This window comes from Sinocyclocheilus grahami, unplaced genomic scaffold, assembly GCF_001515645.1.
Source record: "Sinocyclocheilus grahami isolate Dianchi unplaced genomic scaffold, SAMN03320097.WGS_v1.1 scaffold917.1, whole genome shotgun sequence".
Lineage (NCBI taxonomy): Eukaryota > Metazoa > Chordata > Actinopteri > Cypriniformes > Cyprinidae > Sinocyclocheilus > Sinocyclocheilus grahami.
In genome coordinates this window covers 177,696-185,076 of record NW_015506096.1, presented here as the reverse complement: position 1 = coordinate 185,076, position 7,381 = coordinate 177,696, and the positions used below count along the sequence as shown (strand labels likewise).

The window sequence follows — 7,381 nt, the reverse complement described above, 5'->3', positions numbered from 1 at the left end:
ATCCAAATCTACTTACGTTTGGTTCAGAGATTGGTCCTAAAATGTTCTTGAGTCGTCTGTTCAGTCTTCAGATTTAAATCTCATTAAAAATCTTTAGTGTGATTTGAGCAGTGGCAACATGAAAACCAAAGATTATGAGTGATCTGGAAGCTTTTTCAAGCAAGGAGTGTGGCAAGATCCCAATAGACAGGTCTCAGAAGCAATGTCATAGGTTTTAAAGAACTATAAAAGATTTTCTACAAAATTTGACTTGTGGGGTGGTTGGTTAAACCAATTAGAGCAAAATTTTTTTTTCTTTCTTTCTTTAAATTTTTTTATCAACTTTATGTGCTCAGAATTACTCAAATGTTTATTAATTACTTTCTATAAAAGTTTACTTATGTTTTGGTTGAATTGTTTTCTTAAAGTTTTGTTCACAGCTGCAGAATGTCTTGCAGGTCAAGGGGGTTGAATAATTTTGATTGCAAATAAATGCACTAATATTTTCTTCAAAAAAGAAAAAGAAAAAAAGAAAGAAAAAGTAAACATCTAGTTGCCTTTGCAACTGATGATTCAGTCTGACCTCATTAGTACATACACATAAAGTTTACACAGTTTTATATAGTTTGATACTTTGTTAGGCTATAAGTATAGCTATAGAATAGGTAGGTGCCGGTAGAATAGGTCTCTCTCTCTCTCTCTCTCTCTCTTGCTCAAGAACGAACGAGCATAGGCTCTGTATTCTGTGTCGCAATGTCTCCACGGGCAGAATTTCTGAAGGAAATACAAATGACAAATGAATGAACGACGCCAACGACTGAACTGCAACAAAGGACAATCTCACAGGTAAGAATGTTTTATTTACTCATCTCTGAGAACACTGTTAAATATTAATGAAAATACGCGTGTGTATACGCGCGCGAGTGTAATAAGATGGTTCATGACCATGACAGCTGCGCAGTAAACTCTTTCGACTTGACGTCTCTCATGAAGCGTAAATGTTCAGATGAAAATGATTGATTAGACATATATGTTACTGTTTATTTTAGTTTCGTTGCATTGAGGAAAGCGTTGCGCTAAAGGACGTATCTACACATACAGAAAAAAATGGGAAGCGACTGCAGCACGTCTATAGCGCAACTCTGGACAGCAGAGGGATTTTTCCATAATAAAGGGTCATACTCCGTTCTATAGATGCCTATCATCTGCCTTAAGGCACTCACGAATGCTTCACGGGTCTACACTATAATATTTTGTCTGGTAACCTGATATGCGCTTTATGTGGTGCATCTAATTTATCCGTTTTTAGGTTAGACAAATGAAAGTCATTTGAACGGTAAGATCACGTAGAAATAGGTGAAACAACTGCACAGTTTCACTTGTTTCACTTTGAATATGACCAAATCACAAGAATTACAAATATATTTCAAAATTCTAAATTTTAAAGGGGTCATGAAATGCATTTTCAGTTCTTTATATTAGGTTTCTGGAGGTTTCAAGGGGCGTTACCTCTTTCAAAAATGCAAAGTAAATGGCTAGTGCTGTGATTGGCGAACTTCATCGCACCGTATTCACGCTCTCCTCCATGCAATGTCTGACGTGATGCTCAAGATGGCCAGCACTGTAAAAGTGACCTGGGGCCTCATTTATAAAACGCAAATCTGTACGCACAGATTTGATCGTAGAGTGTGCGTACGCAAACGTCAGGGTCTGAGCAGACGTACGCACTTTTGTTTGTCCGAGTGCTGCAGGTTTTTGAAAATATAAGCCATTCTTGCCGCTTGTAAAAGATTTTGACAGTGTCAGGTGCTCTTTTAAAGGACATTAATTAGACATTGTTTACAGGGCGGAGATCTGAAACTGTTCAGCTGCGCACAATTTCAAGATCATTGCAATTGATAGATTTCACATCTAAAAGAGAGGTGTACGCACGTTTTCTGTGCGTACGTTCGTTCTATGAATCACACGTACGCACGTTGAGAAATTATCGTAAAATCAAATTTAGGATTCTTTCTACGCAGTATTTTATAAACGAGACCCCAGAGCCGTATATGTTTACCACAGTTGCAACAGTCTGCTTAAGCATGGCAATTGCTCATGCTTGCTAAAGTCTATTATCTGTCTATAAAACTATTATTAGAACTGGCATCTGTCAAAACTATTATTATTAAACTGGCATTATGTTGAAAATAATAATATTAATAAAAAAAGTTTGTTATGAAATGAGACAAACAAATGAAAACATTCTCATTCAATCACTTTGGCACACAGTTTAAAGGGTTAATTTACCCCAAAATAAAAATTCTGTCATCATTTACTCACCCTTATGTCATTTCAAAACTGAAAGACTAACGTTCATCCAAGGAACACAAATGAAGATAGTTTTAATGAAATCTGAAGAGATTTGTTGAGTCTATTGAGTCTGTTCACCCAAAACTCCATGTGAGTCAAGCAGTTTAATTCAAGTCTTCCGAAAAGACACAATGCCTTTATATAATGAATAGATTTAATTTAGGCTTTTGCTCACATTTGTTTTTATGAAAAAGAAAGTAAGAATGAATTTCACCAGATGTTTGACCAGAGAAGAAGATATAATGAGAGATGAGATAGTGTAGGATCCACTGATTTTATGTCATATGAGTCTGCATAGACTTAATGAAGTCACAGGCTAGCTAACCCTGTGAGAGAAGAATAGTGTTGTTTTGGTGGATCAGGTGAGTCAAATTCTGATTGTATGAGTCACGTTTAAAGCCATACACTCACATGTGACCACAAATTTAATTCAAGCCACAAGCTGCAACATTGCTCATCTCTTAATAATCTCGGCTTGTTAGAGACACTCTGTATGTTCCTATTATTACATGTTTTTGTGCAAATATATGTACTGCTGTAGAAACAACATATCTACTGGTTTACACATTTCTACTTCATCCTGCTTAGCCCTATCATATGCAATTAAAGAAAATGAAAACAGTAGAAGTATGTTTTCAGTCAGGTGTAGCAAATGTGTGCATGTGTGCATTTTCATTTCATCTGCATTGCATAAGATATCTTATGGCTGGTCAGCAATTATGAATGAGACATTCCTTGGAGTTTGAATTATGTAAAACTGCTGCTGTATATGTAGCAAATTCAAACAAATAATTCAATCCATATACATGTCTCTAAATTGATGGGAATGCTGTAATACTTTTAGTTATTTCTGACTTCAGTCATGCACATACACACAGTTAAATGGTTAAACGGGACACAGCTCTGAACTTGCTGCATACAAATGGGCCCCTGTCTGTGCCTGGAAACATTCACGGAAATTACGGAAACGTCTGACTGTATGGAATCTGAGTGTGCATGAGAGAGAAAGAGAAAGGCCAGCTGCAGTAATAGACTCTCTTTCAACTGGAAACTTTCTTGATGCAATCATGCGGCATGAAACACTTTTTTGGTGACTTGTAATTTGTAACCTATTACACTTCTATAGTAACCTTCCCAACACTGAATATTTGCAGGGCTCAACGCTAAGGATTTTTTCTACTGGCCCAGTCGGGCCAGTGGTTCAAATTATTACTTGCCCTGCCATCATTTGCACTGGCCCTGCCACAAAAAATAAATAAATAAATAAATAAAATAAAATAGTTGACCTTTATCATTGTTTTTGATCTATGTTATCTTGTATTCTAATAAATAAGCTTATATGACACCAATATTTTAGATACAAATTAAATTTTACAATTCTCGATTTCAATTTTAGCCAAAACTACTAGCCTGACAAAAATAAAGTTCAATCATTATTAAAGACAAGTGAACAGTCAGTAAATAAGAACAAATGAACAAATTACAAGCAATAACACCACTGAATATTTAGAACAAAGATACAAATGAAATGATTTAGGATTTTATGTTTGCAGGTACAGAAATTGAATTATCACATGTAAAATAACATTGCATATTCTTCACTGTGTTGCACCTTGATTTTTCATAGCCATTATCATGAATCGATCCAAAAAACAACAACAAACAAACAAAAAACATTATACACACTTGTAGCATGTGCAATGTTTGATTTAAATTAGATTGTATAATTTCAAAATTTGCTTATGGAACAGCAGCGTTTACTTGGTTACTGCTGTACACAAAGCAGCGCTGTGCATTTTAGCACTACTTTAAAGGTATAGTTCACCCAAAAATTTAAATTAGCCCATGATTTACTCACCCTCAAGCCATATGACATTCTTATTTCAGATTAATCCAATCTGAGTTATATTAAAAATTGTCCTGGCTCTTCCAAGCTTTATAAAGGCAGTGGGCGGGAGTTTCTGTTCAACAGTCCAAAATAAGTCCAATAAAGTGCATCCATCCTTAATAAAAAGTGCCTCACACGGCTCTGTGGGGTGAAAAAAGGCCTCCTGTAGCGAATCAATACGTTCTTGTAAGGAACATATATCCATATTTAAAACGTTATAACCAGTCTTCTGTAGCTTGCGCTAACTGTCGTATGTGAAAGCTGTTCCGGGCGTAGGATGTAGGCGTAACGCATGCGCCAGTGAGAAGTTATGAGCGCGGAAGCAGAGAGGAGAGAACAAAACAAAACACTGTTTAAGAATTAGAAGTACAAAATGAGGATTTGTAAAGAAAAATGTCGATATAAGCCAAGAAGAGACTGGTTTACCTTTGCTAAAGTAAGGAAACTTTGCTTCCTTTGCTCCTGTAAACAAACGTTGGTTTTCGCGATACTAGCATATTCTTACAGGCGCTTAAACTACACCTACTTCCTACACTGAAACGCAACTTCTGAGTTTTCAAACTAAAACGGGGTCTGCAGCGTTTTCGAAAGTCTCCCTTTTCAAGGGTCGAAAATGCTGGGGTAGTGTAAACAACAGGCGTAATCGTAGCAAAAGTTATGCATTTTAAAATGAAAATGCACTAGTGTAAACGTAGCCAGAGATTAGAGTTCAGTAGGCTGACAGCTGAGGGAAAAAAACTATTCCTGAGTCTGCTGGTACAACAACGAAGACTCCTATAACGTCTCCCAGATGGGAGAGTAGTGAGCAGTCTATGGTTGGGGTGACTGGGGTGACATTCTCCTTAGGCAGCGTTTGTGGTGAATGTCATTGATAGAAGGTAGTCCAACATCAGTGATGTATTGGGCAGTTTTCACCACCTACTGGAGGGCCTTCTAGTCTGAGACAGTGCAGTTGCCATACCACACTGTGATGCAGTTTGTAAGAATACTTTCAATATTACAGCGAAAGAAGTTCAGCAGGATGTGGGGAGACAAGTGAGCTTCCCTTAGTTTCCCAAAGAAGTAAGGGAAGCTAATTAATGAATTAATCTTACAATGTATTTTCACATTTATAATTAAGTTAATGACATAATGTTTATATTTTTTCCCCATGCAGATCAAAAGTAATGCAATTAGTAAGACAATGATTTCAATACATCTCTTCAACAATTAACATGTTTCAAACATGTTTGACATGTCAAAATCCAGCTAGCAGCCTAACCCCAAAAATTGTAAACCAGGGATGTCAAACTCAATTTCTGGAGGGCTGGAGCCCTTCAGAGTTTAGATTCAACCCTGATTAAACACACCTGATCCAACTAATCAAGTCCTTCACGCTTATTTGAAAACTACATGGTATGAGTGTTGGAGCAGGGTTGAAACAAAACTCTGTAGGGCTCCGGCCCTCCAGTAATTGAGTTTGACACCCATGTTGTAAACTAAGAAGAATAAAGCACATAGTGAAAATAATGCCATTGCAGTCAGGAGGATCATGTTGTAGACAGTAATGACAACATGCACTTTCAACAGTTGCCGATTTAACCAAAGTCAAGGGCCAAGTGCCCATCTAACATGAACAGTAATCACCATAAAGGTGACTTCAAACAGTCTTCAACAACTTTTGTACACGCAATATTTGTTGTGGTCTTGCTGGGATTATAGCAGAATCCAAAGGACGACATATGCTGGTCATCTAGCATGCCAGCATCCCATGCTGTGGACCAACATAACAGCACCAGCATCCCAAGCTGGTCCATGGTGACAGAATATTCTAATGGTTCCTATGGTTGTGTGTAGGCTTATTGATTCTCTGTAACACCAAAAAGCTTGTATATCCACCTTGTGCAAAAAGCCTATGTAGCAAGGTAGATATACAAGCTTTTTGGTGTTTTGCATAAATGTTTCAGCTGGTTTTGCCATGTGACAAGCAAACCATTGACTGTCCAAGTAATAACACATCTCTCCTGGATATATGCATGGGAAATAGTATTAATGAAATTCCTGTGTAAAATGATCAACAAGGGGCCAGAAGCTATTTGTAAATGGTAAAAGAAAAAATCCTGTTTTAACTCTCTCTCTCTCTCTCTCTCTCTCTCTCTCTCTCTCTCACACACATACTTTTTCAAGGAAAAATTCATTTCCTGATAACACAGCAACTGTACATGTTAAAATGTGCACATGTTGAACAAACAGAAACTGCCTGAAGGAAAAGATCAAATCTCATTGTTCCAGGAACAGCAGAGGCTGGTAAACGTACTGTACTTTCTTTCCTTATAAAACTTTTTTTTCTCCTTATCTCTTCATCTTTCTTGGTCTGTTATGCTCTTGATTATAAAACATGTTATAACAGTTCTTAAAAATGACAGACTTGAAAATGACAAAATTAAAAGTACTTCCATTGGTATTCTTTGACCTTGATAAAATAATATACATGCCCTGTTTAAATAAATGAAATACATTTTAGACTATCTGATTAAACGTTTGAAAACAGTATGCTAACAATGTCATTCCAGTTCACAATTTTTCAACAATTGTTCAGAATCCGATAACTGATGAAGCCATTTGCATGAGTGAAAAAAAAGGAACAACTCAACAAGATGTCATGCCTAAACTTAGGTATTAGAGCATACATGTATTTTATGTATTTTTGCATAAATGCTTAAACAAACAAATGAATGCATTTATAGCACCTAAAACATACACATTTTTTATTTTTTTTTAAACTTGCAAACAACTTTAGAAACGTCCAAATATTTACATATGCTTTTAGGCAGCAGTGGCTGATTTGTAAAAAAAAAACAAATTCAAAGGAGATGGCTGTATTTATGGTATATTTTAGTGCCACATATAATAAAAAAATAAATGTAAGATTATGAGATTAAAGTAATAATATCTTCAAAATAAAATTTAAATTATGAGAATTTAGTTGTAGCAATATGAGACTGAAGTTGTAATACTTTGAGAATTAAGTCATAGCAATATGAGATTAAAGTAGCAATATTTTGAGAATACTGTAGGTTGTTGTATTTTGTGAAAAAAGTAAAGATAACAAGGATAAAGTCATAGCCAGGGATTGAAATTAACTTTTTCACTCACCAGCCAATTTGGCTACTAAATTTTTAA

The 7,381-nt window shown here is 35.9% G+C and overlaps 1 protein-coding gene across 3 annotated transcripts in view; it reads left to right on the top strand.

The window, feature by feature from the left end:
* The first annotated feature begins 661 nt into the window (after positions 1-661).
* The window catches only part of LOC107564223 (proline-rich transmembrane protein 3-like), a 23,592-nt gene continuing 16,872 nt past the window's right edge, over positions 662-7,381 (top strand). For all 3 annotated transcript variants that reach the window (XM_016249231.1, XM_016249233.1, XM_016249232.1), the window contains exon 1: positions 662-825. The gene's annotated coding sequence lies outside the window, so the exon portion shown is untranslated. The remainder of the gene's footprint in view (positions 826-7,381) is intronic.